At 36.9% G+C, this 19,601-nt stretch overlaps 1 protein-coding gene across 2 annotated transcripts in view; it reads left to right on the top strand.

Annotated features, from left to right (window-relative positions):
- The first annotated feature begins 252 nt into the window (after positions 1-252).
- Positions 253-19,601, top strand: part of dpr18 (defective proboscis extension response 18) — a 47,603-nt gene continuing 28,254 nt past the window's right edge. Inside the window, exon 1 of one of the 2 annotated variants that reach the window (XM_034977361.2) lies at positions 253-420. The gene's annotated coding sequence lies outside the window, so the exon portion shown is untranslated. The remainder of the gene's footprint in view (positions 421-19,601) is intronic. The other variant, XM_034977360.2, reaches the window with a different exon arrangement.

Here is a 19,601-nt window from a genome sequence, read left to right on the forward strand (position 1 = left end):
TTAAGTTAAGGTTCCCATCAGGAAACCTTGATATACTTTCGAATGTATTCTATGAGTGTGCGAATTCATACATAGTGATTGTAGATTCATGCAACTCTGGTGTCATGTTTTTTAATTTGGCAAATACTCAGGTCATTCAATTAACATAACGAAAGCAAATATAGGTACTAATATTTGCGTAGTCCACCACAAAATAGCGAAAATAATTCGTACGCAGTGTAAACGTGTCGCGGTTGACGTACGTCACTGCCGTTCCCGCTCGCTCCCGACTCAGTACCACGCAGCCTCTCGGTGGGGAAACTCGACCTTAGAACATAAACAGTGCTATACATCGTACCTAGACTAGACGTATGTAGTGGAGTGCAGTGTTCAGTGCGTGTGTGAAGCCGATTTATTTATGTGCTGTGTTGTGGTAAAAATGTAAGTATTTTTTGTCTTAAATCATTAAATTTTTATGTGTTAATTTTGGAGAACTTTTTGGTAACTTTTAGGGTTCCGTACCTGAAAAGGAAGAAAAGAACCTTTATAGGATCACTTTGTTGTCAGTCTGTCTATTTGTCTGTCCGTCTGTCCTTCCTGTCTGTCAAGAAAACCTATAGGGTACCTACTTCCCGTTGACCTAGAATCATGCAATTTGGTAGGAAGATAGGTCTTATAGCACAAGTCCCTAAAGGAATAAATCCGAATACCGTTAATTTGTTGTTTGTTAACATCACAAAAAAAATTTAAATGTGTTCATGAACAAATAATTAGTAGGTAGATATTTTCAATATTCTAAGTAAGATAACTATACCAAATGGGGTATCATATGAAAGGGCTTTACCTGTACATTCTAAAACAGATTTTATAAATTTTTATGCATAATAGTTTTTGATTTATCGTGCAATATGTCAAAAAATATGACTTCAGTATGGAACCCTCCGTGCGCGAATCTGACTCACACATGGCCGGTTTTTTTATTTGGGTAATGTATTTTAACTAATGAAAAAATAATCACTACCTACTAATTTTATAAAAGCGAAACTGCATTTCTTTATTGGTATAACTTTTTTATATTATCATGGTATTTTACTTAAAGTTACCTACTTACTTTTAAAGTAAACCATTAGTACCTAAGATAATTTTGAGACCAATAAAATAATGTAAGAATCCTAAGAGGAAACCTACGTATCTCTATAAAAATATTTTAAGACGCAGTAAAAGTTATCTTTTTGAGCTCTAACTAAGCTAAACCGAGGGGTCAGGGGCAGGCCGAAATAAGTATACCTTTATTTGTGACCTAACCACTAACGAATAAAGCTGATTATACATAAAAGATCAAATACAAGCAACGCATTTTTCCGTACCTAATGAAAATGCGAAATGATAACGTCATCCGGTTTTCCTAACCGATTATTTTAAATCTGTAATTAAAAATACAGTAGTTGGAAGATTATAATATACTTACTAGTTTATCCTCGCGACTTCGTCCGTGTTTTATCCCCTTAGCGGTTGAATTTTCAAAAATCCTTCTTAGTAGACGTCTACGACATAATAGCTATCTGCATGCCGAATTTCAGCCCGATCCGTCAGTAGTTCGTAAATAGATCAGTCAGTCAGTCATTCAGTAAATTTTTTCTTTTATATATAAGTAGGTATACTTATGGTATGTAGATTAAATAATATATTCTGTACAGCGAAGTCGATGCCTGCATCATCTAGTGATATAATTATAGTCATCGATGTATCTATCCCGATTCTGCTGTATTATGCAATCATCATTAAAGTCAATTCCTTTTTATCGGTTTTTATATTATAAAGTCATCAATTTTATCTTTTACTGTCCAAAAATGTTTCTCTACTTTGAGCCCTACTCAGGATTTTAATCACACGTAGAACGTCCGTCATCATACGTATTTAGCTGACACCTCAACCCTATTCAAACTAAGCCTTTTTGAGTATTCCCACCGTTTTATTTGCATTAGATCAACCACTCCACTTTTATTTACACAAAATCCGCTACCTTTTCGGGGATAAGGATTTTATTTGCATTAGATTTCCTACCGGCAAGCGGTGAATCACATAAACTAGTCACGGTTCATTATTATTCACGACCTCTTTCAGGTTTGCGCGTTCCAACTCGGTCTAGAGCTGCATCATTACTTGCTACGCGGGGCGTGCTTTGAGATTTCGGTCAAAGTAGGCCATAATTAAAAATAAAAATATTTTAACTTTTTTATGTAAAATAAATATTTATTTTATTTTTTCAAGCTCCTTTTTCTTTTCACAATCTTTTGGATAATCTATGTATTAACTCAGGAAATGGCAGATTTATCCGTTCATTAGTTATGAGTTATGACCATGACTTTTGACTTATGAAACTTGTAACAAAACCTCGAAGCTTGCCTCGAAGCTTCACCTATACTGGCAGGTGTCAAATGTCTAATGCTATGAAACGGGGCCTTTGTCGTGGCAGTGTAGCAAAGTTGAAATAAGTTTTAAATATTATAATATCTCTAAATCTTTGGTTTCACGTCAACCCTGGTGCTGAAATACCTAATATTTGACAGAGTTGATTCAGGATCAAACCGAGTGGCAATAGACACGGGGAGTCTAAAACAGTCCTCGAGTAAGGAAGCGCACCTTCGTGTTCCTGGTGCACCTCAGACGGTGTGTAGGGACTATATTGATTTGGTCCTCTGAGGTGAATCCTCAGCAGGCGCGGCTGGCTGGGTTGCGCGAACGTGTTTGGCCCCGTAGCACAGCCACCAGGCGCTGCGTGAAACATCGTGGGGTTTTAGTCGGTAAGAGTCCGACATAACCTCCGTGCCTCACCGAGTGCGGTGGTATCCTCATGGATCCACGGGAAAAAAAAACCGGCCAAGTGCGAGTCAGGCTCGCGCAATGAGGGTTCCGTACTACTGTCGTATTTTTTCGACATTTTGCACGATAATTCAAAAACTATGATGCATAACAATAAATAAAAATCTGTTTTAGAATATACAGGTGAAGACCTTTCATATGATACTCCACTTGATATAGTTATCTTACTTCGAAAGTTGAAAATAGGTACTAATTATTAGTTCCTGACCACAATTTAATTTTTTTTGTGTGATTTAACCCTAAATTCACGGTTTTCAGATTTTTCCCCAAATGTCAGCTATAAGATCTACCTACCTGCCAAATTTCATGATTCTAGGTCAACGGGAAGTATCTTGTAGGTTTCTTGACAGACAGACGGACAGAGACAACAAAGTGATCCTGTAAGGGTTCCGTTTTTCCTTTTGAGGTACGGAACCCTAAAAAAGGATCAAACCGAGTGTTCCCTCACTCTAGTTGACTCTGACACTACACTATATCATAATGTACAGCGTCGGTCATACGAGACTGACGCAGTTGGTTTGGAAGCGGGCGCATTCTAATATTTTCATAGTCTGTTCACTCTGCTTTTGCCGTGCCCCACGGAAGTCTACCTTAAGTGCAACGTGCTAATTGCACTATTACGCGTTCTTGTAACGTATAGTTTTGTCAGAGAACACTCCACTCTAGCCATCTCGCTAACTAATTGGGTAACCTACATCACTTTAGCGCAACTAAAAACGAGAAAAATACATGGCACTTGGCACTTTTTCAATCCTTGTATCCGCTTCCTAATATTTTAAGCGTTGATTTTTTATGGTAACTCATAAAAGACATTGCAGATAATGTTCGTGACGCAACAATGTAAGGCTTTGTCTAGAGAAAAAGCATATCCTTATACAATAAAAAGAATAGTTCTGATGGTTCTGACTCAATCACTGATTGGTTCATCAACATCCACTCCAAATCCTTGGACCTAGAAAGCTGAAATGTATTTTAGGTTATTTAGCAATTTTTTCCATAAACCCGACAAACCTATTTAAATGACACTAATATTATAATTATGCTAACGACCATCAGGCACACCTTCAACACGGCGTTCATTTCGCGTGAGTCATTGTTATATCACTACACAGATTTTGTATGGTTATTATTATTGTCAACTTTTAAAAAACCCTTACTTATAGCAAAGGGTAAATATAAAGATTTTCTTTGGTTGTTTTAAAAATTTCCACGTGTATATCTGAATATCCTATACATTATCAATATCATTCTTGACGCTACAGCCCCGAGCGGTGCATTAACTAATAACTGTACGTTATTGGTACTCAATATTAGTATTGTATAGTTCACGACAAGTCGAGATGGTAATCGGGGTATGAGCGCGCAGCCCCCGCGCTATCCCAGTGCGGGATAACGCGGGTTACGTCGCGCCGATTGCCATCTCGACCTGTCGCGTAGGTACTATAATAGTTTTAGTAATTACTAGCTTGTGCTCGCGACTTTGTTCGCGTGGACTACACAAATTTCAAACTCCTATTGCACCCTCTTAGGGGTGGACTTTTCAAAAATCCTTTCTTAGCGGATGCCTACGTCATAATAGCTATTTGAATGCCAAATTTCAGGCCGATCCGTCCAGTAGTTTGAGATGTGCGTTGATAGATCAGTCAGTAGGTCCGTCAGTCAGTCACCTTTTCCTTTTATAATATACTAGCTTATGCTCGCGACTTCGTCCGCATGGACTACAAAATTTCAAAACCCTATTTCACCCCCTTAGGAGTTGAATTTTCAAAAATCCTTTCTTAGCGGATGCCTACGTCATAATAGCTATCCTATACGATCCGTCCAGTAGTTTGAGCTGTGCGTTGATAGATCAGTCAGTCAGTCAGTCAGTCAGTCAGTCAGTCAGTCAGTCAGTCAGTCAGTCACCTTCTCCTTTTATATTATATAGAAGATTTAGATTAGTTTTTATCAACAGACAATTTTAATACTCGCGCTGTAAAAAGTGCAATCTTTGAAAATAAATGCATAAGCTGCGAAATATTTACTAAAGTTTTTACACCATGCCAAAGTGATGTAGGTTACCCAATTACTGTCCTGCCGGAAAGCGCCCACTCCAAAGCATAGCTTCACAATAACGCCTAATTGCCCTAATTACCACGTCACTAGTGGCACAATATTGTCGCTTAGAAAAGCTTAGCAGGTCAAAATTACAGCTTCAAATCTCTCGCAAGATTTTGTTAAAAGCTCATCCATTTACATCGTTTAGGTGCATCACCGCGATTTTACCGAACGTGGAGCGACCTAGTTCACTAAATGAACAACAAAACAACTTGAGCAAAGATCTTTTAAGGCTTTATAGCTACCCCATATTTATAACTAGATGATGCCCGCGACTTCATCCACGTGGATTTAGTTTCTAGGGTTCCATATCCGAAGGGTGCCAACGGGACTAGGAATAGCTAAGACTCCGCTGCCCGTCCGCCCGTCCGTCCGTCAGTCGATCCGTCCGTCTGTCTGTCAGCGGACTGTATGTCTGAACCATAACCTGAAATTTTCACAGAATGCGTTTTTCTATTGCCGCTATAACAACAAATACTAAAAGTTTCAAAATTGCCACTCATTCATTAGTTTGTCGCAATCGGTTAAACGGATGGACCGTGAAAAGCTAGCAGACGCATTTAATAGTATGTACTACGGAAGTATGAATATTGATAGTTTAACTAATATATTATGTAGTCACAGTTTTTGCTTTGTAACTTAGCCTGTAATGTAATGAACGACCATCATCTACCAAAGAAGGTCGTGCCGTCACAGTTTACAGCTCTAGAATCTCGACTAGATCAATCAGTAGGCCAAAGCTACGTTGTATACACAAAATTGATCGAGAACCAAAAATCGGAGAAAAACTTACACACAGGACATAATTATAGAAGATGAAATTATTGACTGGAGCAGGCTTGGACCCACAGAGGGCTGTGGAAACATTATACAGCCAAATACAGCCTCAAATTGCATTTTCAAAACTTCGTGATCTAGTTACCTCGCACAAATTGTGGCAAAGTCGAATTACTCAAATATCACGGCTAAAAATTCTTACGTCAAAGCTTAATGGCAAAATGAAAATGGCATCACTAATTTTAGAAAACTCCCAGGCTTCTAAACGAAGTGTAAATAAACCAAAAGTTTTGGATTACGTGTTAGTTCCCACAAAAGGCGTCTATTTTTCTCTGTTTACGGATTTTAAAGCGATCTAGTTAAACGAACGAATAACAAAACATCTCATTGGCCAAGCAAGCTTGGTCCAAAATTTTACTTAACTAAGTATATTTTGCATGTATGTTTTCGTACTTTTATTATTTGTCACTGAAACGTTTTTGTGGATATTTCAATTTATATTCGGTTTCATTAATCCTTGATTTATTAAACCATAATGGACTAAGGGCCAGCGCGTGCCAGACCTTTGTTATTTTATAAAAGCTAAAAGTTTATTTGCGTATTGTCTCTAATACAGAGAGGAACGATCAGCGACTGTGAAGTTTGGATCATGGTGGTTTTTTAATAATCTCTAATTAAAAAATCTTGGAGTATGAGTACGTAAGATTTTTAAGGTTTTTACACCTTTATTAAGCCTTTATTACCTGTTATTTCCCAAAGCCACCATGATCCAAAAAAACAAAAAAAATATTATTCTATGACCGATATTTTGCTACTAAGAGGGGTTGTAAGTAAAATAATCTGCCATCTTGTACCATCCACCACAATTTGTCACCAAGCGGAAAGTTTTCTTAGGTAAACAAAGAAAGCTAGAGTTTTTACTGCGTCGCTTCTGAAAACGAAACATAATTGTGTGAGGAAAATGCTGCTTAAAATTTCACGCTTTAAAAATAATGAACATTATTACAGAGCAGTTCTGAGATAAAGCCCGCTTTAGAGAAGATGTGATTAAACTTCAAGTCCTAGTTCACAATGCTGAGCTCAGAAATTATGAACATTTTTGCCATGCCATATACATTGCATTGTATCATAGTTTTATTTGAAAAGCTTTCAGAAACAATGGTATGTTATATTTTAATCGCTTAGTAAGTGCCCAGTGTCCTATTACGTCCAGTGCCACAATGTCCAGCTTTATCCATTTCTTCTAAAAATAAATGAACAACTGTTTATGTTAAGCATCTTCTAATCCTGCATGAACAAAGTGATTGCGAAGCGAGAACGTCAGCCGCGTGGCGGTCGCTTTCCAAGATATTGAAATGTTTTGCATTGTAGTTGCGTAGGTGTGCACTACAGATTCGTGTCGTTGACGTTCCCGCATCGCATCCCGCGCTCGTGACGCGCAAATGTGACCGTAGCTTTATGCTTACATGTATAGTACGCGACAGGTTGAGATGGCAGCCGGGGAGGGAACGCCCCGCACAGCCCCCGCGCTAACCCGGTGTGGGTGAGCGCGGGTGATGTGTGGGTGTGCGGGGGCGTCCCCTTCGGCTCATACCCCGATTCCCCATCACGATAGACTGCTTAGTTATTATTACACGAGTATTAATATGATACTGGAGCATACACTTTGTTCAAGCATGGTTATTGAAAAGAAAGAAATGTTAAGATTGCTTTTAGGATACTATTGTGCTAAAAACACAATAGGATTATTATATTTGTATTGTAAAAATCCACATGCTAACAATCTGTTAAGGGTCTGAGAACTATTAGTTCCTGTTTAATAGTTGTCAAACATATTATTATAACTCAAAGTGAACATCTTATAATTAAGACGTAACTTTATGACTCCGAAATTAATATCGATAAACTTCGGGATTTAATATTAAACAAGTTGGTGAAATTAATGTTGTTTTGTCCAGGGTCTCTGTTGTTTTGAAGTTTTCTAATTAAGTAAGAGCTAGGCAAAATAAATTAAGTATTATCAAGTAGAAGACGTACATAAATAAATAATTAGCCAAACCCAGTACCATCTAACACACCACCCAAGACGAGTATTGGGTGAATTACTCAAAGCTATTGTTGTGTCGTGCTCGTTTTTATACGCGTGTATACGTGCTCCGTTTGTCACAATATGGCAACTCGTAAGAGCTTAGACGCGCTTAATATTATAATGGCCTCTTAAGCCAGCGCGTGCCAGACCTTATTTTATAAAAGCTGAGTTTCTCTGCGTATTGTTATCAACACTGGGAGGAATGTTTGTTTGGACGTTTGTTTTGATCATGGGGGCTTTGGGAGATAACAGGTAATAAAGATGTAAAAATCTTACGTCAATGTGTAAGGTCTAATTTTTTTATATTGTTTTCAGAATAGTATTAAAAATCACGTCATACATTGCCAGACCCTTAGTGTCGTGGCAACCCCCTGCCAGATACCTTTAAAGTTTAATAAATTATTAACGTTTCAGCTTTCAGCTTTTATAAAGTAAGGAAGGTCTGGCACGCGCTGTCTCTCTCTATAAGCTCGTATGTAGGTACGCTGAAAGAGCGATACATTTCTTCATTGTAATCCATATTATGGCTACTGACTGAGGCTTATTGAGATAAATTTATCAAGTTTAGTGTCATAAAGTTGTACCTGTATAATATTCTAAAAAAATAAAATTTAAATAATTTAAACTATTTGTCAGTGGTCGTATTTGAAAAGTTTTAGTCAGGTTTAGTTTTTGTAATTTATTTATTTAAATAACAAACATCCAAGCAAAAATTCCAGTAACTATCTACAGGAGTACAGTAGTTCATTTCATATCTAAATAACTGATAAAACGATAAACTAACCACATGAATGAAAGTATTTCAAACTGAAAATAGATGAAAATAAATTGCCAAAAAATCGAGCGATTCTGCTATTTCCGATTGCACTGCGAAATACGAGATTGGCGTACGGGAAAAAAAATGTGACTACATTTCGGTTAACGCCCTAACAATAGCCCTATTTTATACGACCGCTCGTCTCTATTGCCAATACAATCGTAATCTAGTGTTTTTGTGTAAACCAACCAAACGCCAATTTAGTATTCATAGTTCACTCGTTGTAGCAGGCATTACATACACATTGAGCTACTTTCAAATAAAACAATATGGCACAATAATTATGGACATGAATAATAAATAGGTTCATAAAGAGCTTTTGGCCTATATTGTTGCAGGTCACGTATAGCTTGATCTAAGTAATTAATAATTAGTGGCAATATATTATGCCATCCAAGCTCATGTAGAAAATCTTTGTTAGGAAATATTTATTAGAATATCAAACCAATAGGTCAAATATAAATAATAGGTACTTATAACCATAATTTATTGTTGTAAGAATCCTAACTGTTGTACATAATTGCGATCTCAATTTGTGTCTGCCGTCTAAGAGGATCCGCCATGTTGAATTTATGATGACGTCACGTAGCCAATCTCCTTTCTTGGGTCCCAAGATACTACTCTGCCAAATTTCAATATAATCGGTTAGGTAATTTGGGTCCAAGATAATAAATATAATACTACTGACCTAGTTGGGTTCGTGGTAACACAGTAAATGTATAGTACAGAAGCGTATGCGCAGATCCGGTTGATCCAGCAGACTCTTTATGGTCTTCTCTCTCATAGTCCGGTGGGACGCTAATCCGACACAACCGGAGAGACATCAGGCGCAGAATCAATGCCTTTACAAAAGGTGCGCCCATCGGTTAGTAGGTACATCATATTTCTGTTGATATAAGGTACCCATAAGAATATGATAAATATATTTATATATATAATATATATACATCATATTATATCACATATCATATTTATGATATATATGATATATGATTAATATGATATGTTTCAAACAGTAGAAAAACTGATAATAGCACCAGATGTTGACGCTAACGTGACGTCTGGGTTACGCATTATGGTGCGCCCGATACTGTTGATCTATAAAATATATCTCTAGCAACTACAGGTCTTCAAGATAGTAAGGAAGTAAACCTTTCATCATCATTAGCAACCGATAGATGTCCACTGTACATAGGTCTCGTGTAGGGACTTCCATACGCCGGGGTCTTGCACCGCGCCGCCTTAATCAAGTGGCTCCCTGTGATTCGTTTGATGTTATCTGTCCTAGTGGGAGGAGCCATCCAACGCTGCAATTTCCGGTGCGAGGTCGCCGTTCTAGTACCCCCAATGTCTATCGGTTTTTTAAATCTCCTCTCTTTCACATCTCCTATAGCGTAAAATTATTTAAATGCCATTATCAGACTTCCAGAAAGTTCCAAGAACGTCTTCATTATAAATTGGCTCATCTCGCGGTACATTACATGTCTTGGTGAATTCGAATTCAGTCATATGCTGCAAAGTTATTACGAAAACGCGAAAAGAAATTATTCTTGCAAAAACGATCCTTTTCCAAGCGATGACTTTTCAAGTAGGTAAGTCTTTATATAGATTGGACCGTATTACTTTCCTTTAAATTAAAGTTCAATCGTTATCTTTCAGTCTATTCCATTTACTATCTTCTACTGGGTTATCTTTGCAGTTGGTTCAATTAAGAGAATAGGTACTTACTTTCAGATTTCATAAAGTCAATTTTATTTTATCTAAAGAATGTAATGTTGAATCTTGAAATATTGTGTTCAAATGTTTATTGTTAGATAATTTTTCTTTAATAGTTAATAGTTTCAGAAAACTAATTTCATCAACTAACTAGGTATACCTATACCTAGGTATACCTAGGTAGGGTTCGAAACTAGTCGGGCTAACGTCGACTACACACGTGAGTAAGCCGGGACAGATAGTATTTATAATGGAAATCACTCACGGTAGTTTAAACGCTAAAATAGGTATACCTACTCTGTGCTCCATAGGAATATTATAAATAGGAAAGCGTGTCGGTTTGTTGCTTTTCACGGCTTCTGCTCAACTAATCCACATATCCATACTAATATTATAAATGCGAAATGTCTGTCTGTCTGCTAGCTTTTCGCGGCCCAACAGTTAAACCGATTTTGATGAAAATTCCGGTGAAAAAAAACTTTATATACCGGAAAATCAAAGAGTTCCCACGGGATTCTTGAATGCCCATCCGTTTAACTGATTTGTATGTTTGGTACAGAGGTAGCGTGCATCCCGAAAATTGGCATAGGCAATTTTTTATCCCTAATTCCCCGAATATCCCGAATTCACCTAAATCCACGTGGATAAAGTCGTGGGCATCCTTTAGTATATTATTATATCAGAAAAACAAAGAATTTCCACAGAATTAAAAAAACGTGTACAACTCGCGGACAGACTAGCCACCTTACTAGCTACTAATTAATATCCACGTAATAAAAAGAGCTTATAAGGTTACGTAGAACCCTTGCCAAGGTCCTTTTATTCATGAGCTTGCAAAAGGTTGTTTAACTCTTAACACACGTACAACAATGACACATTGGGGATATGGGGGACACAGAAAGTGTATTATGAAGATTGTGAGGTTATAGTATTAAATTCTACTCAACTCAACTCTAGTTTACTATCTACTCAAAATTTTACTATTTTGGTAAACCTAGGATATCAAAATACTACCTACCTGACACACTCAAACTTTGCCAGAGTGGAAATTTTGAAAATCGATGAGATGGATGAAACTTACAAAAATCCTGAAATACGTACCTATCTACTTTTCATTTTTGACCGAAAACTCAAATATCAAGCGTAAATTTCATGGATACGACCTAAAAAATGACGAACTTACTTTCATACAAACTTTCATTTTCTTTAGAGGGGGTAACCATAAGGAATGGAATTTTCAAAAATAGTATTGATATCATGTAAAAAATATTAGTAAATATTCAAAAATAGTATTCAAAGTAGTATGTATTTCTTCATTCTTAACTGGCAGGTCAAACATAAATTTTTGTGTAAATAGGTACTTAGAAAAATGACGGATTTTCATACAAACTTTCGAGTGCCCACGTTATACAAGAAACGTAGGTACTGTTACAATTTCGAGTTTAATTCTCAGCAGTTTAGGCTGTGCTTTCATAGACCAGTCAGTCAGTCAGAACTCAGAACAAGTCTTTTGATTTGATTAGGAGTTGGGAAATTATGAGGGATGAACTGATAAACATGTAACAAAAAAAAATAGAATCAGGTTTTCCACGAGACCAACATCGCGAAAGGAAAACAGTTTAACGTTTTCATTGCTCAAAAAGAGCTCTTATGTGAATGGGAGCTGTTGAAGCGTACCCAAAGCGCGCCGTTTGAGTTTGCAAATTAATTTACCTCCGCATTTCCTGTAAATCTTGTTGATTGATGATTGTCTATTAAGCTCCAAGAAAAACAGATTTAAAGTATCTATGGTATTCTGGCTTTTCATTATGTAGTTATATAATTTTCGTCATTCTTTACATTTTTTTCTGTAAATCATTCTGAAATAAATAGTTATATACCTAAATGTTCAATAGTTAAGGTTTTAAATAAATTGCCTTCTTTTTGAACTAGATAATGTACATTCTGTGTTTTTTTTTGTATTTTATTATATCGAGAGAATTATATTCATATCATAAATCTTGTTAAATACTATTTTCCTATTTTTCCATTATGCAGACTTATTTTTTTAGAAGATATTCATAAAACTTCTTCCAAGTAATGTGCATCAAGAAAAATATAAGGCACATAACCAATATAACGTAACACATCAATATTTTTCCAATATTGCCAAACATTAATTTTAAAGTAAACCGATGTCCGAAAAAAAATACAAGGGTTATTGGTATAATGAAAAATATCGCATACTTCCATTGTGCAGCCTTTCGTTGAAAACAGGTAAAATTAAAAATATTTTTGCACTGGATCAAAGCAGGCTGATATTGTAAAAGAAAGGCTGATATTTGGCTGTGGAATGCAAACAATATACGTGACAAAGAGGGATCAAGGTATCGGACAAAGGAGCAAAATTTTAGGTCACCGTTTACATTACTCACTTGAATAGACGAGATAGCAGAATTACTGGCTAAAATCTGAAGAATTTATATCACTTGGCTACGCTTGCCAGCTCGAGTGAAGTAGATTCAATATTGCCTTTCAAATACTTTTCTATAACTATTTAATCATTGTGAGTTAACCACATAAGAATGAAAAATTTTCTATTATAAGTCCCGCAAATTGCTAATGCGCGTGGCCGCCATCTTAGTGACGTCAGCACTAGACTGAAGCTTCGAGCTGATGGTATATTTTTACTTCAATATACGTCAAATGACGTCATTTTGATGTTAATGAGACATGGTTCCAGCGCAATAGCAATTTGCGGGACCTATACCCGTAGGTCCCAATGTTGAAGAATTTTCTTCTATATCTTTTTTTTTTTTTTTTTTTAATAGATATAGCGAGCAAGCGAGCAGGCGGGTCACCTGATGTTAAGTGATTACCGCCGCCCATGAACATTTGCAGCACCAGAGGAGCCGCCGATGCGTTGCCGGCCTTTTAGGAATTTGTTGGTCCGCCCCTTGAATAACCCCATGTTATAATCTAGAGGGAACACCGCCGATGGGAGTTGGTTCCACAGTTTGCACGTGCGTGGAAAGAAGGATCTGGCGCAGCGGACGGTCGAAGTGCACCAGACACCCAGATGGTGAGGGTGAAATTCCTTACGGTGGCGCGCGGTGCGGTTGTAGAAAAAAGAGGGTGGAATGAGGTCAAAAAGCTCTTCAGAGCACTCCCCATTATACAGGCGATAGAACACGCATAGAGAGCTAACGTCTCTGCGGTGCTCCAGGCTTTCCAACGAGCCGGTTAGTTTGGGATCGTCCACAAGTCGAACAGCCCGCCTTTGGATCCGATCAAATGGAAGAAGTTGGTACTGGGGTGCTCCAGCCCAAAGGTGGGAGCAGTACTCCATGTGAGGGCGGACTTGCGCCTTATAGAGTAGGAGCCTATGCTCGGGCGCGAAGTACCGCTTTGCTCGGTTGAGCACCCCAAGCTTTTTGGAGGCTAATTTGGCCTTGCTTTCCAAATGATCGCGGAATTGAACCTCGCTCGAAATCTAACTGTACAAAATAAAATACCTAGTAATAATAATTATATAATCATTAGATAATTATTATTTATTATTAGCTAAACCAATACTAATTTTGTACATATACGAAAGCGTGTTTATTCGCTTATATTTTCATCCTTCACGCCTCAACTACTCAACCGATTTCAAAAAAATATAGGCTTCCATTTTAATTTTTATAAATTTTACCCTGAAAAACAAGAGTTCCTACCATATTTTAAAATTTTATTATCCACGTGGACGAAGTTTGCAAAAAATAGGTCGGCCCATAAAATATATCCACCACTGTCAGCTAAAAAAATAACTACTTTAATTTTCAGAAGGTCGAATCTCTATCACCATTAAAAATGGATCGGGTTCTTAAAAAAGTAGTCAGCTAGTTCTAATGAATAACGTGAAAGACAAAGTGTTCCCAATCACAGCTCTTGGAACTTAGCGATTTTATTTTTCTGTGAAATAGTATTTTCGTAGCAAAGATCAATATTGGTTAATTGCTATCTCTGTCACTGGTTACAGACATGAGACAACAGTTCTTGACAATACACAGTTCACGCTGACAATACTGTGTGCAATGCGTTATTAGCTTTTATCGGCTTAGCACTATCACACAATAACTCCTTGGTGTTTCTGGGCTTTGACAAATTCATAAGCTAAGGTCAAGCCTAGGGTATGTGACACACATGCACGCAGTGGCATAGACTGCAAAGATACTAGCACAATGCACCTTTATGAAATACCTTTAAGCTAAGGCGGAAGCGAGCTATAACTTGGAAGAGGAATAGCAGTTGTATGACATCCATAAACTATCATAAAGAAAAAAAGAAAAAACGTTTATTTCAAAATTGTACCACACAGTACCAGTTTTACCCAAGTGAAGGTTATCCCGGCGGCAATTCCACCATTTGGGTATTTAAGCTGAAGCCCCTAGCAGAAAAAGCACAGCGCTGTTTTTAACTGTGACTCTCATAAGCTGGACATAAGCTACTTTCATTCCAATAAGAAGTAGTGTTATATTATGATCCAATAGTTTAAGTTGTAATGTTATGAACTTTTTGTAAAGCTATACCAAAAAGTTGTACTCTACATACAAGTGTACTTAAACACCAAAACAAAAAGACCCATATCAATTAGGCCAATTGACTGGCTGTTATTGTTGGAACTTGAGCGTTTTGAAAACAATATGAAAAACTCAGCGAGTGTTATAACCGTGAGTGAAATTCTCCAATACACAAACAATGGTTGGGCAATTTTTTACTGTTCAAAGCTTTTAGCAAATAAAAAATGGAAAGAATTGTGTAGTTAAACAATTTTTACCGCTCAAATAAAACACGAAATTTTCCATTTTATTTCATGTGGATTTGGAACTACATATGTGATGTTTGTGTTTGTTAACGAACATTAATATGAATATTTATTTCTTTCATAAGTAATTATGAAAAAAAATTAAACAATAACGTGTTATTTCTTGTAAGGTACCTAGGAGAACACTTGGTGTGCGAGTTTGACTTGCACTTATGGAATATGTATGTTTTAAGAGTAGAACTCTGGAATTGCAAGAATAAATCAAAGTCAAAGTCAAATTATGTGAATTTGTAAGTCATTGTTTTAAAAGGTGATAATTAATTACGTAAACTTCAAACTAAAGCTACGAGGGTTCCGAACGTGCCCAGTGGCCCTACCGCGGTTGTTTGACAGCTACAATGTCACGATCGAAATCATCTCTGATTGGTTAATGCTCGCTCACTATTGGCCACAACGCATTGTTGCAACAAGAATCGCACAAATTCAGCCAATCAGAACAATTGAGATTGTAATAATGATTAATGCAGGTTTTAGATAATCGCCCTACAGGTCTGAGAACAACAAACTCAAAATCATAAAGATAATGATTATTCCCAAAAAGCTGATAAAAAAGTCTTTATCATAATCCCTAGAGACAATCAGACAGCTTCGCACGCTTCTGAATAAACATGTTCATCCGTTGAAATAAATTTTCATGTGCTCATACAAAGGCATGTACTCATATTTTGTTTAATATAAGCAAACCGAGAGCTCCTTTAGACACACTCGAAATATTTTCAGTCGACGCTGTTGTTATCTTGAAAAACACATACATTGTCGTGAATTCAAGAGCACTTCTCTCAGGATTTGCTTAACAGTAATTTCACGGGAATAGCTTTGTAAAAATAAAGCAAAAAGCTGCGTACGTGATGATTTAAATGGGTTTTATACTATTGTTTCTTGTTTGGGGACTTAGAGCACGTTACGTGCTATGATGTGCCATTCAAAACAAGAGACAGTCATAACTCATAATTGCTTTCCTGTCCAATATTTCTCGTTTCCTTTTGATTTTAACAGTTTTATTGCTACGAATAAAAAATACCTAAAAAGTGCAAGTGCGTTTGTTTGTCGCTTTATCCTTCAATGACGTCGCCACAGAGAATGGATCGACGTAATTTTTTTCATTAATATAATAGTTAATGACCTGTAAAGTGATATAGGCTACTGGCTACTTATCTTTACAAAATCAGAGTTTCCACGGGTTTTTAAAAAACTAAATTCACGCCGACGAAGTCACGGGCAGTAACTAGCTTGTCTCTAAATGGAAACGAACGTTGAGCACTTGTGCTTTGCACGCGACTTAATACTTTAAACATTTTGTTGCCATAAATAAGCTTAAATACAACCGGACAAGTGCGAGTTTAACTGGCGCGAAGACGGTTCCGTACGATGAATATGTACGAGTAAGTTTGCACGTAAAATATTGAGATATTTACCAAGTTATTTAAGACCATAGGCTTAATTAAACCTATGGTCTTTAATAACATGATAAATATCTCAAGCTTAAAAAACCTATAGTTTTTCTGTCTTCCGCAAAAAAAACCATTTTCTATAATTTTTCAAAACCTGTGTCTCGGTAATTTCTGAGATAAGGAATTTGAGAAAAAAATTAATTCCGCATATTTCGTCAAGAATCCCGTTTCAATTAGGAGGCATAAATCATATAAACAGCAACTAACTGTTTTTGCTATAGATTCGTAGATAATTCTAAGCCAACGACGCGTAAACCCATTTAACTTGAACAGGCAAAACATGTGATTTGCTTCTTATCTACTTTCACACTGCCTTGACTCCGATTTCAATATATTTCACTACGAGTCACCGCCCCTATTTGGCTCCAACACTAGTTCGATGTGACTTGCACAAGATTGGTAAGTACTACTGAGAAAACTTTTATTACCATTTTCTGATATAATTTCCATGTAATCTTAAATAAGGTATAGCTTGCATATTACGGCGTATTATTGACCAGCTGATGCCCGCGACTTCGTCCGCGTGGATTTACGTTTTTCAAAAATTCCGCGGGAACTCTTTGATTTTCCGGGATAAAAAGTAGCCTATGTCACCCGCCAGATCTTTAACTTTACTCTTTCCTCACGATGTTTTCCTTCACCGTTAAATCAAGTGATATTTAATTACGTAAAACGCACATAACTTTGAAAAGTTAGAGGTGCGTGTCCGGGATCGAACCCCCGACCTCCGATTAGAAGGCGGACGTCCTAACCACTAGGCTATCACAGCCTAATGGTTCATAAAAAGTTGCAATCCGTGGATCGTATGCGCGTCGGACGTGCCTCAGACGTGCCACGTTCTAGCATGAATCATCCCGTATGAGTAATGTCGTCATCGTCTTTCTCGCCATTGTTATTGTCGCCAAAACCATTAACATTGTTTTTCATTGACCCGAACTTTTTCGCGAACGGTACCTACTACGATCACAATCCTACCTAATGGTTAACATTATCCCGCTTTTAGAAATGGCGATGGCACAAATGTAATATCGTAACTGAATAGAAGGGCACCATTAGGGTCTAAACGTTGGAGTTTCCATTAGCCCAATGTAAATAGCAGTAATAATAAGGTTGTAATTATTAGTGGTGGGTGAAAACTGGTACCTACTTGTTATCGTTAAATTATTTAATGTCCGCTCTTTCTGTCTAATTTTATATGTATTACTTACTTTTGAATGTGATTTTGCCTGTACCTACAGGTAAAATATTTTTGATGGCACGTCTATAAACATTCATTATCCAGATTGATTCATCAACATTATCATAAACCCATCATCGCTGTCCTCTCAGTCTGAGAATGGTTTGGTCATAGTTTACCACGCTGGACATGTGCGGCTTGGCAGACTGCACACACGTTCGAGGCGAACTATCAGACATGTTGGTTTCCTCGAGATGTTTTCTTTCACTGTTAAAACCAGTGATACTATAATTGCTTAGAACGCACTTAACTTGGAAAAGTCAGAGGTTAGAATCACAGACCCTCCAATTAGGAGACGGATCTCTTCGCCATTATAAACCTCAAGTCTTTTTAATCCTGGGCCAAAGCATTCTTATTTTCTTGGCAAATGGAACCTCCTATAACGATAAAGCAGCTTCCAAAATATTTCTTCAAATTCTATTATTAGTATAACTGGAATCCATTAACTAAATCGCATTTCTGTGAAGGTAGTTAGAAAGTAATTTCCTTAAAGGCCTTAAACAAAAGTAAGAAAATACTGTTATAGGTACATTAAGTAAGAAAATCCTGTTAAACAAAAGTAAGGGAAAGCCACAAGAAAAGTTCATCTTGAAAGCTGTAATCCTGTTTTTATTTTATAGAAAGCTTTAGCGGCATTACTCTTGACATTCATTATTCAAAATGTTACCTAGAGCCGGTCGTTTGAATTTTTACAATGTTTTCTTAAAAGCAGAGAGCATTATACTCTAGTTAAGCCCCAATTTATAAGTAAACTTCTCCCCTAGTTTTGACTTGCCATTGTTATTTTAACTTTTCTTTTGGCTTTCGCGGCCGTAAGTCGCGAATTACATTTAGGCCTTTTCGCAGTTATAACAAATATTACATTCCATTATGTGAAATAATGGGTCGCTGGCTTTTTTACATTTTGTTGTACATGGTGCGGTTACACTGCTATATAACAGCTATAGTTAGGAATATTTTTCACGGGTAATAAATGTTGCCATTAGTCAAACAAAATGTATTTTTTGTGAAATATGTTGTTGCTTGACGTTTTTTCGATAATAATATTAAGAGAAACTTTCTTGTCTTTATATTTTATCGTATCTATAGCTATTCCGAAAAGTGTTTACGTACATCAAAACAACAAACAGTTTAACAGTCTACACATACTTAATCATCTTAATCATTTATCAATATCGAGAGTAATGTTTCATCTAGACCGTCCATCTTTCTTCTTGATTTTCCTCGAGTCTCCTTGTTGGCGCAGCGTCGAGCAGAGGGTCATTAACAAAGGACCCCTCTCCGGACGGGTTCCTCCGACTAACACAGGAGTTCAGCCGACAGACATTTTATTAAGTAGGTATAATTATAATGATTATCACTCACAGTAGTTTAAGCGCTATAATAGATTGTTATCTTTTACGACATCTATAAAATATTATTTGTGTAAATATAAAGTGTCATCTATGAAATGTCATCCAAATATATAAAAGGAAAAGGTGACTGACTGACTGACTAACTGATCTATCAACGCGCAGCTCAAACTACTGGACGTATCGGGCTGAAATTTGGCATGCAGATAGCTATTGTAACGTAGGCATCCGCTAAGAAAGGATTTTTGAAAATTCCACCCCTAAGCGGGTGAAATAGGGCTTTGAAATTTGTGTAGTCCACGCGAACGAAGTCGCGAGCATAAGCTAGTTCCTAATAACCAGTTAATAAATTAAGCC

The sequence above is a fragment of the Maniola hyperantus genome, chromosome 17 (genome assembly GCF_902806685.2).
Source record: "Maniola hyperantus chromosome 17, iAphHyp1.2, whole genome shotgun sequence".
NCBI classification, from domain to species: Eukaryota; Metazoa; Arthropoda; class Insecta; order Lepidoptera; family Nymphalidae; genus Maniola; species Maniola hyperantus.